The 13,624-nt window shown below is 42.5% G+C and overlaps 1 long non-coding RNA gene across 1 annotated transcript; it reads right to left on the reverse strand.

Annotated features, from left to right (window-relative positions):
• Positions 1 to 3,255: 3,255 nt before the first annotated feature.
• LOC143123915 (uncharacterized) lies at positions 3,256 to 7,263 on the reverse strand. The gene is made up of 4 exons (XR_012986955.1): positions 7,245 to 7,263; positions 5,751 to 5,781; positions 4,417 to 4,482; positions 3,256 to 3,863 (listed from the first exon to the last, which is right to left on the reverse strand). It is a non-coding gene; the product is annotated as an uncharacterized LOC143123915 (long non-coding RNA).
• Positions 7,264 to 13,624: the final 6,361 nt, after the last annotated feature.

The following is a 13,624-nucleotide window of genomic DNA, read 5'->3' on the forward strand; positions in this document are numbered from 1 at the left end:
AGAAAGCAATGCCATCTGTGATCAAACATTCTTGCCGCTGTCACAGGGTTTCGACGTATGAGTCCACATTTGTCAGACCAGTCAAGATCGTCAACAGCTGTTTGTTTACCTTCTATTCTTAGAATAGAGTTCAGCATTTCAGGCCATCTCAAATCTGCAGAGCTAAAAGATGCAAAGAACGTGGGTATGGAGAGTTGTCTTATCATGGCAAATAAATCTTTCTGAACTGACATCCAGTATGGAGGTGTACCACGAATTCCTCGTAAGAACTTGTATCCTTCGTCATTGCGCAATATTTTACCCAACAAGTCTGAGTTTAACAACATGTCTGGTGATGCGTCTTTCAGAGAGGAGTTGCCGCCACCTTTGCGTAATGCCACTGATACACCAGATACAACTTGATGCACCTCTGATATGTACTGTGCGTAAAAAATGAAGTCTGTGTTCTGTGCAAAACGCCCATCTGCATTCAGAATGCGTGTGTTCAGGTACCGTGACAGAGTTATTTTGGACTCTCTTTCATCATGGAATGTAGGTCCACCGGATGGATACAAAACAGGGAAACATTTTGCCTCATTGGTTTTATCGGACAACAACCTCACTGGACTGTTACCTTCACCTGGTGCCACATTAAGTATATCCTGAAAATTCTGATCAATGATCTCTGAACCCAGATCGACAGGTTGTAATGATGTATCTGACAAAAGCCCATTCTGGTCTTTGATATAAGTCACATCTTCCTCTGCTTCCTCTTCAGGAACATTTTCATCACTGTTAGCAGGTGTTTCCTGTTTGGTACTTTCCTCATGCTGGTCAGTGCCATTCAGAGAGTTTACCCATTCATCATTCATAGTCACATCACCGTACCATTTATTGTTTGCCATCAAATACCTCAGTGCATTTCTGACACGATCAGTGTGGACATACATGTACTCGTAATGACCTTTATATGTCAACTTGCGTTTCAGTTTCACTCTTATCATCTTGTCATCACATTCATTTCTTGGGAGTATATTTGTCACATTTGCGTTATTAACAGGAACAGAGACACAAGGACCATGGCAAGCTCTCTGGCGGCCTCGAGGCAAACACAACAGCTTCATGAAGGGAATGTGACGTGCAATGAGATGTTGTTCCAAAGAGTTAAGACATTTAAGTTCAGCTGGAATATCATCCAAATGCATGTTGTTGGTAACACTCTCTTCGGGAAGTTTTCCTCCAACTATTTTACGATGACATGTATGGCAAATCCATAACTTGCTTGATGGACTATCAGACAAATTACATTTCTGCTCACATTCAACATCACACACATGTAAATATTGCAATGTTATGCATCTATTAGCCAATGCAGCCACTTCTGCTCCTTTGCTTTCATAGCAATGTCTTTTACACTCAACCACTTGCTTCCTGAAGAGTAAACGGTGACATACTGAGCATACATATTCAGGACCACAGCTGACCTCCTGACGAAAATGATCAATAGCTAGATCAATGTCTTCCTGTTTCTTCTGCCATGTTGAATAACTCTCACGACTTCTTTTGATTTTATTTATACGGATGTTTTCATTTTCTTGATACTTCCTCTTGTTATGCTCTTTAATTTTGTTCTGGAATGCAATGTTTTTCCTGTATTTTGTCCGACTATAGTCACGGACAAGAGTCTGAAATGTTGTGTTTGTGTTATATTTACTTGTAGAATATTCACGTACGCTTGCTTGAAAGGAAATATTTGTTCTGTACTTATTCATGGAATAATCACACTTGTATTTCTGAAACCCTGGATCTGTTTCGTATTTTTTTTAAAAATTCTTACGAGAACACTCACGCTTATTCTGATTGATAAACTCATCTTTGTGATATTTATCTTTAAGACTTTCACGTTTTCTTTCTCTGTAATCACTGTCATTGTGGTATCGCTGGCGATCTTTCTTTGCTTTCACGTTTTCTGATTCATCTATCAACTTTCTTTTTCGTGTTGACCTCAATTCATCAATCTTGATTTGCTGACATGTTCCTGCACAAGGCCTGCCTGCATCTTTGTGTTGAACACATGTTACAACTTCATAATGATTGCCGGTGTGATTTAAATAGATGCATTTCTCTCCAGATGTATGCAGTTCTGTAGGTTTGTGCATATTCCATCTTCCATCATTAAAAGTAAATATAATTGTTTGCAATAAGTCAGCAGCAGCAAAAATATCAATCTCTTTTGCCCATGAACCACAGTAGTAGATCCTTGATTTGGCCACGTAGTCCTGCACAGATGTGTATTCATCCCTCAGATATGTTTCAAATTTGGTGCCATTTCTCTGAAGGTGTTGCACGACAGCCCGTCTTATTTTCAAATGCTTGTCTTCATTGTGGCAAATGCTAAAGGCTAGGCTACGGTAAAAGCAATTCCCATCAGGTTTTATACTTTTTATCTTACAGGGACATCCCATGTCATCAATATCAGTTGTCATTAGCCCTTCATCAACATTTCCATTTTGAAGCTCTAAACGCATGCACAGTGCATCCTGGTCCTGACGAGTTAAAGGTTTAAAAGCATGTTTGGGAACTCTTACATCACTTATAATGACATCAGTTGCCTGCAAATTACACTTTAAAGGTTGAAAAGACTGTTCGTCCGTTCCTGCATCAATAAGAATGACATCGTCTGTTGCAATTTTGTTTCGCTTAACACCCTTACTGGGAACTCGTCTCAAAACATCACTGTAGAGTGGTCTACTGTTTACATTAGAACCATTTGTGTCTGGTATGGTCTGTGAACATTCTGTGCCACTTGTGAAATTAGCTGCAACTGTAGACGACCCACTTACAACTCGTTCACACACTTTAGGCTTCACCACATCGCTGTATAGTGGACGGCAACTTGCAGAGCTCGTTGAACAGCTGGATGAATCGTCCATCTGGGCATTGGCATCAGTTATTACTGTGACTCCAGTTACCTCAAACCTTGGTGTACTTATGCCAAAAGATCTTGCAAAGTCGTAAACAAATGTGACCAGGGAGTGTATGGAGCTGAAGTATGCAACACAACTTGTCCTCTCACCTTTCTGGTTGATGTATCTGTTAGCGTGTGAATCAACAAACGCAAACCTTGCTCCTGCATTCACTACAGCACATGTGTTAGCACAAATGGTTAGCAAACAAGCATCATTGCTAAACAGCGCCCGCTGCAGTGCTACATCAAAAGGCATGGCAACATCACGTAAAGCATTGTCATAGTCATCAACCTGAATAAATCCAGTGTAAGAATCAGCAAAGTTTATTGAGAAATCACAATTCCACACTTCATATTGTCTAGGCAATTCAGACACAGCAATGTAACCCCTTCCTTGGTCTCTTATTTTACCCTGTGCACTCATTGACCTGTAAAGAACAGTTCCCTTAATCAAAACATCATCAAGATCTCGAGTTTCCCAACTCCACACGTTCTTCATCTTGGACTTCAAAACAGCAGTCAAACTGATGGCACCACACTGCTTGTTGCGCACATTTCCAAACCGTGAATCGCCTTGATGAAAGGACCCCATCAGCACAGATCTCTCTGGGAAGTCAACAGATTCATTCAAAGAACAACAATCAGTAGCATTATTTTCTTTCACATTACTTGACAATGAGTCTACAACAGAGTCATGGCACATATTCAGAGAGTTGGTAGAGTTTGTTTGAGAGTTGGTAGAGTTTGCTTGTATTGCGTCCGAAGACTGTAACTGGCATTGTAACTGGCATTGTAACTGGCAGTCCGAAGACTGTATAGCGTCCGAAGACTGTGTGTGGGCTTTTTTACGAGGACGCCCAACCTCGTCACAGGAGACCAAGTCAACCTGCACCACCGGGGACCTCTTGCTCGGCACCTGTAACACAGAAAACCCATCATAAGGTTACCAAGTCTAACATATCATACTTCTTTAATAATTTCATCATTAAAGCAACTAATATACACATACTTTCAGAACAGTAATGTATATATATTTAGATCATAAATATTCAGCAACTTCTTAAAAGGAAATATGGCGAGTTTTCATATAGATCTCCGTTTCTCATGGGTCACCGAGTACTGTTGGCATGAACCAAAATCAAAACAATCAGTTTTTCCTAGCTCGAGTTGCTACAACCAGCAGCTACCGGTAAAAACAAACGTTTTCATTTTTTGTACCGACAATACTTGGTCACCTTGAGAAACATAGATCTATATAAGAACTCGCTGGATTTCTCCTTTAAATTAGACATGCAGCACATCCTTCATTAAAATCAAATACATTCAAAATGTAAGCGGCATTTCAAGTAAACATACAAACTACTGTAAATAAGAATTGGGAGAAACATAAAATGTGCTCAACATTACATGTTTCCTATTAAACACAATCATAATACATCAGGACAGATAGTTAAGCTCAACAGCCTGACCTCAGTAGACCTCAAGTCAGCCTGTCTCTTCTTGGCCGCCTTGGACCGCTTGTTAGGAGGCGCCATCTGAAAAACACACAGAAAACACATCAGAAATCTCATACAGTTACACTGAAATATTTTCATCAGTTCTGTTGAACGCAGGCTTGTGCACAATTCCAAATTTTAGAATTGGCCTACATTCAATTAATGAATTAGAATTTGAATCGAATTGGCCCCACCCCACAGGATGTTGAATTTGAATTGGAATGACAGGAAGTGGAATTCAATTCATGGCAACACACAACAGGACAAATGTATTGAATCTCACATACATTCAGTTTTGGGAAGGTTAGTTTGGAAATGTAATTGGTTACTGTTTTCAATTATAAGTTGTGTGTTTGTTGCGATCATATCTGACATATATTGTGAAACTTCATTGTTAAACCTTAAATTATGCATATTAATTTATTTGAATTTCAATTCTACTTCCTTTAATTCAAATTCGAATTGTAATTCTACATCCTGTTTTTGACCTCAATTCAAGTTCAATTCAAATTCAAGAATTGAATTGGAATTTAGGAGTCATTCTCAATTCAATTCTGAATTTTGCACAAGCCTGGTTGAACAGGCAATAACAATGTACATATTTACATCATAAGGACTCTAAATTCTCAACTTAAGACATAGTCTTCTTCTTCTACTTAATTTAAACCAAGTGCATTCAAAAGTAGTTTCAGTAGAAGTACTCTAGATTTTGCTATCTCAATGTACAATATTTCATATCTAACATTTATCAAAATGCTAACCTAAAAACAAACAAACAAAAAAAAAAAAACATTTAGGTGTCAACCTGTTCCACCTCACTGTTTTGATAAGATAGTGCTGTTCCTGAACATGAACATTGAATAGTGGTGGCTTAGTAACACCATTTCACTTACATCCTTAAACAGAACAGTGCCAAATGTATCAATTTGTGCTACAGCATCTCTCCACAACCTACAATTTTGCTTCTCTGATTTCATGTGCAAGGGTAGCCCACACTGCATTCATCAAAAGGGGTGATATGTCGCTTTATAGCTATTATTAATCTGCAAAACGAATTGACATCTGGAGGATTGTTACATACCATTAAGCCTACACACAAGTAGCATGAAATGGAACCTGTTGCACACATTTACAGCTACACCAGAGTTAGGTATGCACATTCTTGAGCTAAAGTAGAAGGCATATGACACAGGAATAAAACTAATGTATCTGTCAATCCAGCGTAAAAGGTTTCTAAATTCCCCTAGAAGTTGTACTGTTTATGTGATAGTATGCAACATAAAAGCCCTGAAACTTTTAGCACTTACCTTTACTATAGGTCAAAAAGCAATCCAAAATCTGGAAAACATTTAATATATATATAGGTTATGAAAGTTACAAACTTAGCATTTACAATGACAGATATGTACTTTAAACTTACAAACATGTGGTTTGGCTTGTAACCATTCTTAAAATCCACCAATAAACTCTTCCAATGTATACATAAACATGCTTGAAACATTCAGTTAACATGAAAACTAGCAGAATTGTTAAATTGATGTAAAACTAGCAAATTAGCTACCTAAAAGGCATGCAGGACCTGCCATTCTGTATTGAGCCAGGAGGAAATTTGTATACTATGCCTTCAAAATTTACTGACAGCCTCATAACTCAGATATGTTTCATTATAAAACATGCATATTTTCATTGAATACACACAAACTACTAATCATACAGGACTGTGTGGCATTGCATTCAAGACTTAACACCAAAATATACATCTTGTCCCATATCTAAAGCCATGATCTAAACCCAAACAAGACACCTCATAATAGTCATGGCATTGGTTGTGAGAGATAAAAACGTTATACATTTAATTTTCCCCTCAAAAATACTCTTGTGCAATAGGCCGTTTGACATATAACCTCCAGAAAATAATAATTTAGACCAGGTAGCGTGCAACGAAACTGTTTGTCGCCTTGTGTGACCTTTCGCAATACGCCAGTTCAAGAGTCTTTTAGCCATAACTTACCCTCATAGCAATATATTTACCGCCAGAAACATTCCCCCCTAGCGTTTGAATGCTTGCTGCCAAACCATACCAATTTAACCTAGGCTACATCAAGATTAATTAAAGATTTACGATTAATTAAATAACTGTATTTCTTAAGAATTACACATGCTTGCCTGCCTTCACAAACGGTCTTGCTGAGCCAATATCAACTCATCTTCGCTAACGTTATGTTCTCCCTTTAGCTGCAAACACTGCTAGTCTGCCTCTGATTTTCAATAGCAGACAACGTGAACTTGCATTCCTAACTGAGATGACTCAAAAACCAACTCAACCGACTAATAATGTAACACGTTTTCTAACACGGTTATTCAAGAAGCAGAAGTGAATTCAAACAATACAAGGTTGACGTTAATTGCTATCCAACAACGCTAGCCTACAGCATGGCTGAAGCATCGTCCCAGTAATGACATTAGCTGCTAATAACCTTTGACTGTATTTGATACAACGTTGTTCATGAGATAACGGACAGTTCTCAAGACAATGCCTGCTTCAATCGGATTAACATTTTTGATTTATTAACTTTACGAATTCACATTTACACAACCGCTACCGTTCCTGCCTGAGTTTATCGTTCATAGTGTGACACGAACACGTTAACAAATGTAACAAAGGTGGCTATCTAGAGGCATATCAGCTAAACATATTTTAATATTTTCGTGAGTTTATTCTGTTATAAATAACGTTACCTCAAAACCAAATATACCGACATATCAATTAATTTTCACGAGACATTACAGACACGTCTTACCTTCAGCCAGCAATCACCGAAAAGGAAGATGGCTCGTGATTACAGGCGAACTATTCCATATTACTCGTCATAATAAAAGTCCCTAAACCTTTTTCAACTTAATTTGCTCCTGATATCAAAATATTCAAAAGATAACCAAATGTACCATCCACACAGATTAAATAAAATTACTAAAAATTTCAGTTAGGCTACCAGCTAAATAAAAGCACCAGATTTTGCATGAGACTTCTATTCTCCATGGTTTATGGCAAATATACTAAATGTGTTTCTCTTTAGGCTATTCATTTTATAAAAAATCAATTCATGTTGTTTGACTAGAGTGGCTACTTATGTAAATATAACCAACCATTGCAAATCCCTGCACTGTCATGTTCGCACTTTGCCCACAGCTAACAGCCTACGGAAGAGCTTTGCTGCCACCAACTGGACAATAAAAATACCAGATTATTTAATCTGGAGAGTCAAACTCAAAAACACTATTGCATAAACTATAGAAACACAAAGTATAGCTTTGCTTAACCTAAGTCTTCTTAGCTTAATATATCACACAGTGTTGCATCTAAAATGCATCTACAATTTTTAGTTATTACGGCTTTTCAGTTTTCTTGTAGGCTAGATAAATCATGGAATAGTCAAATGTAAAATCAATTAAAAAATCTTCCACATCAAGTCACACCGATATCTGCCTGAGGTCTTGTAGGCCTACTTTATGAATGAACCATCCTTCGCTCTAAAATAGGCCAACAATAAGGCTACAGCTTTGTAGCCCGGCTACCTTTAGTCAATAAACTAAAAGCCAAAACCCCAAAAGCATTAATTATATAATGGCCTATACAGTAGTCATGTAGACTATGAAGCTTTTATTGTTTTAAAATCAATTAGTTCATATTGACTACTAAGGCTACGCTAAATGAATCCTGCTTGTGGCCCTCGATTGACATGGCAACAAGCCTGTGCATTGTTTTTCTATGTAGGAGTTCAGTGGGATTCATGTGATGATGGCACTACAGATGACCTAATACTAAATAAGGTCTACATATGATAATACAAGCCAAATAAACTAAATTTAGACTGAGACTTTGCATTACCTATACACATTTGCATCCTTTTTGCATTGTTCTTTCATTCAATTCAAGGTTTACCGCTAGGCAATGTGAGAAAATTCAATTAATTCTGTGCATTCAATAGGCTATTAAAATTTTCACAACTCAAAGACCAAAAGCTAAGCTTCATCAAAATGTGTTAGTCTAACTGTGACCATTTTCACCTTTGAGTCAAAACGCAAAACAATTGCTTAATCAAACACGAAACTTTATTGATGCAATGAACAGGCAAGAACACCAGTTTAAGTCCCAAAAAACATGAAATGCCAAAAGCGCTCGCAACATAAGTCAAACATTTCAAACATTTTCAAACAAATTTGGATTTTCCCCCTAAAACACATAGGCATGACAAAAAAAACACCCATCAGTCAAAGTCTTTGGACTGGGCCATCAATTGCTCCAGCGCATTTGGGTCCGCGTCCTGGGCCAACAATTGCTCCGGCACATTTGAGTCCGTTCTCGCGTCCGGGGCATTCCCCTGATCGCTTGGCTCGGTTTCTTTCGCGGCACCGTGGACTTCTTCTGCTTGTTTCCCGAACCGCACAACCAGACCCCCTTCGTTCACAGTCACGTTCAACTCGGACAGTGACATCACCTGGTCCTCCAAAGCTCGTCCGTCGTGAGCGCTGCAGGTGAGGTAGTTGTCCCTGACGTAATTGAACACTGAGGAATTTGTCAGGGTCATGGTGCGCTCCTCCCCGTGTCCCCCGATCACGACCAGCACTCCAGAATATGAAATGGTGTAGGAGTTTGCACGCTGGAGGAGACCGCAGCGGTCGCAGCGGTGAGTGGGCGACCTGGGGGCCACGTTTTCCTGGCTTGCGTGACACCTATGGCATCTCAGCTTGGCGACGATTTGCACCCCCGTCACAGGTCCGCTCACGGTCTGACTGGCCCTGGCGGACACCGACCTCAGCGACGCGGGCTGCCCCACCTCCGCGATGGCCGTGATCACCGTGGATGGAGTGGTCGTCAGGACGGTCCGGTCCTCCTCCTTCCTGGTGGACAAAGTGGCGAAGCGGTACGATCTGCCCTCCTGCACGGACAAGATGTGGCGTTCCCACACGGTCAGCGCCATCTGCCCGGTGGAGTCGCAGATCTCGAACGATTTCAGTTCGCAGGGCAGGCCGTTGACTGGAACGATCCTGCTGGCCGTGGCCTGGAGCATCTTGGCCTCGATCACGCCCACCTGTTGAAAACAACACAGGCACAAACAAAAGTCGCATTACCTACTACAGTCCGAGCCTCTCGCCAAACGCCTTCTCATTTTCACTCAGCTCAAAGGCTTTCCAGAAGCGCGACACTTACTCGCTGCCTCGGACCAAGACCCAAAACCTCCTCGACGGTCATCTTGCCAGCGGACCGAGGCTCTCTCCGCAGGAATGGCAGGTCATCCGACGCCTCCACTCTGCTGCCGTGGGAAAGGATCACGTCGTACCCCCCGGGATTGCCGTAGCCTGTGGACACAGAATTAAAAGAAATGTGCGTTTAAAAGCTGACCGCAAATCACTGTCGGACTGTTTAAAAACCAGCGGTGGAAGGGTAGGACTATAGGCCTACTTACTGACGCTCTTTCGCGTGTCCACCAGCTTGACCGCCTGCTTGTTGTCCACGGCTACGACGAAATCGTTCCTCTTCTCCATGGAGAAACAGACCACTCGGTTGAATTCTTCGTGTCCGGTCTGTATGGTGCACTCGAAGTACCGGACACTCTGACGTGACGTCTTGACCGGTGACAGCGCGTGGAGGTAGCCGACCACGGTCTCGCCTTCTCTCTTCACCTGCTTCGCCGGGCTGGACATGTTCCGATGGATGACGACCACTGTGCGATCCGACTTCAACTTCGCTTGCTTCTTCTCCGACTAAACCGGACGGTCTGTTCTTGCAGCTTTTCAAGGGACAACGCAGACACTGCTTTGAAACATTGTTTCTTTCCGTCCAGACGGTCAGGACTCCAATCAGAATCTCGCCTCCTCTAATCACCAGAAAACGTTTCAATTGCAGCTGCCCCTCTCAGGCCTGACCTTTACACCAGACTGGCTAATTATGTTTTTTTTTTTAATGTGTGTGGGTGGGGGTGGGCGTGCGCAGACAGAAAAGATGCAAGAACAAACATCGCCTCTGACAGCGTCAAAAACCTTCACAAGATGTTATTTGTCGATTTGTGACCTAACAAACACTGTAAAGTAAATGTCCCCAAATGTTTTGCTTTGATTATAAAATGAGCAAAGGCGCATCAGCTGAAATACCTGAGGTTATCAGCTGATGAGTGTAGCGCTACCGGACATGGCTGCTGAAAATGCCAGCGCATCTACTTTGTCAAAGAATGTGTCCTACCATGCACTGTTACCCAAAGCAAATCTGTTACAGCCTAACACTTATATTTATTGTGTAGACTTTAACGAATAAATATTAGTCACCAATTTTCTATCACGATTCATCATGTCCAAAATAGCCTACCAATCAAACTCAGCTTGACCTCGAGCCAATAATATTTAAAAGTACGGAGAAATCAACAGGCTAAAGTCATAAGCTTGTTCAACATCAACATCTTAAAACGACTGAATATTTAAGTTTCTAACTTCACATCTACTCTTCATTTTCTGCCAAACACCTGTTTATGCCTTTATGTGAGAATAGGTGGGTCCCACTGTTTAAACTTTAGGCCTACAGAGTGGTGTGTGATGCACGAAATCAATCTGACCAAGTGCATTCTTAATAGACGGGAAAACCGTTTAGTTCTACATGTGTGACCTAAATCAAGCCAAATAAACAATATTTAGACCATCACTTTGCATTATAGTAGCCTATCCATTTGCGTCAATACCCATTTTATTCATTGTTCATTCATTCAATTCAAGGTTTACCGCTAGGGTAACATGAGACAATTCCAGTCATTCCGTGCATTCAGGCTATTCATATTTTCGCAACTCAAAGACCAAAAGCTAAGGCTTCATCAAAATGTGTTAGGCTAACTGTGACCATTTTCACCTTTGAGATAAAACGCAAAACAATTGCTTAATCAAACACGAAACTTTATTAATGAAATGAACAGGCAAGAACACCAGTTAAGTAAAAAAAAAAACCATGACAGGCCAACAGCGCTCGCAACATAAATCAAACATTTCGAACGTTTCCAAAAAATTACACAAGAGCAGTGAAGAACACCAAAGGCACAGGACAGACCAACAGCGCATGCAAAAAATAAGTCAAACGCTTCAAACATGTCCAAACAATCACATGGCATTTTTTCCTAAAACATATATGCATGCCAACAGCAGTAACAACAACAAAAAAACACCACTCACGATTCAAAGTCCTTGAACTGGGCCAAACATTACTCCGGCACATTTGAGTCCGTTCTCGCGTCCGGGGCATTCCCCTGATCGCTTGGCTCGGTTTCTTTTGCGGCGCCGCGGACTTCTTCTGCTTGTTTCCCGAACCGCACAACCAGACCCCCTTCGTTTACGGTCACGTCCAACTCAGACAGTGACATCACCTGGTCCTCCAAAGCTCGTCCGTCGTGAGCGCTGCAGGTGAGGTAGTTGTCCCTGACGTAATTGAACACTGAGGAATTTGTCAGGGTCATGGTGCGCTCCTCCCCGTGTCCCCCGATCACGACCAGCACTCCAGAATATGAAATGGTGTAGGAGTTTGCACGCTGGAGGAGACCGCAGCGGTCGCAGCGGTGAGTGGGCGACCTGGGGGCCACGTTTTCCTGGCTTGCGTGACACCTATGGCATCTCAGCTTGGCGACGATTTGCACCCCCGTCACAGGTCCGCTCACGGTCTGACCGGCCCTGGCGGACACCGACCTCAGCGACGCGGGCTGCCCCACCTCCGCGATGGCCGTGATCACCGTGGATGGAGTGGTCGTCAGGACGGTCCGGTCCTCCTCCTTCCTGGTGGACAAAGTGGCGAAGCGGTACGATCTGCCCTCCTGCACGGACAAGATGTGGCGTTCCCACACGGTCAGCGCTGTCTGCCCGGTGGAGTCGCAGATCTCGAACGATTTCAGTTCGCAGGGCAGGCCGTTGACTGGAACGATCCTGTTGGCCGTGGCCTGGAGCATCTTGGCCTCGATCACGCCCACCTGTTGAAAACAACACAGGCACAAACAAAAGTCGCATTACCTACTACAGTCCGAGCCTCTCGCCAAACGCCTTCTCATTTTCACTCAGCTTAAAGGCTTTCCAGAAGCGCGACACTTACTCGCTGCCTCGGACCCAAGACCCAAAACCTCCTCGACGGTCATCTTGCCAGCGGACCGAGGCTCCCTCCGCAGGTATGGCAGGTCATCCGACGCCTCCACTCTGCTGCCGTGGGACAGGATCACGTCGTACCCCCCGGGATTGCCGTAGCCTGTGGACACAGAATTAAAAGAAATGTCCGTTTAAAAGCTGACCGCAAATCACTGTCGGCCTGTTTAAAAACCAGCGGTGGAAGGGTAGGACTATAGGCCTACTTACTGACGCTCTTTCGCGTGTCCACCAGCTTGACCGCCTGCTTGTTGTCCACGGCTACGACGAAATCGTTCCTCTTCTCCATGGAGAAACAGACCACTCGGTTGAATTCTTCGTGTCCGGTCTGTATGGTGCACTCGAAGTACCGGACACTCTGACGTGACGTCTTGACCGGTGACAGCGCGTGGAGGTAGCCGACCACGGTCTCGCCTTCTCTCTTCACCTGCTTCGCCGGGCTGGACATGTTCCGATGGATGACGACCACTGTGCGATCCGACTTCAACTTCGCTTGCTTCTTCTCCGACTAAACCGGACGGTCTGTTCTTGCAGCTTTTCAAGGGACAACGCAGACACTGCTTTGAAACATTGTTTCTTTCCGTCCAGACGGTCAGGACTCCAATCAGAATCTCGCCTCCTCTAATCACCAGAAAACGTTTCAATTGCAGCTGCCCCTCTCAGGCCTGACCTTTACACCAGCCTGGCTAATTATGTTTTTTGATGTTTATAATTCTCTTTTCTTGTTTATTGGCTATGCCATATCGGTCAACTTCATCCGGGATGCGCGCGCAAAAAAGGAGAACGATGGTCTTTTACTGTGTCAATATGGTTAAATTAGACCTACACTTACATTTCTCGATCTGTGACTTAGTACGGTTTGTAAAAGTAAATGTCCCCAAATGTTAGGCCTACAACATAAGAAGACGCGCAACAGTTGAGACGACCGAGGCCATCAGCTGAGAGCAGTGCTGAAAGGGCAACGAGTCTGCTGTGCCTACGCTAGCCGAGCCTACTTTTCCAAATTGCAGCCCGCTGT

The sequence above is a fragment of the Alosa pseudoharengus genome, unplaced genomic scaffold, assembly GCF_046254945.1.
Source record: "Alosa pseudoharengus isolate Yale_2024_CS ecotype anadromous, Long Island Sound unplaced genomic scaffold, YU_APseudo_1.1 YU_APseudo_1.1_scf_15, whole genome shotgun sequence".
NCBI classification, from domain to species: Eukaryota; Metazoa; Chordata; class Actinopteri; order Clupeiformes; family Clupeidae; genus Alosa; species Alosa pseudoharengus.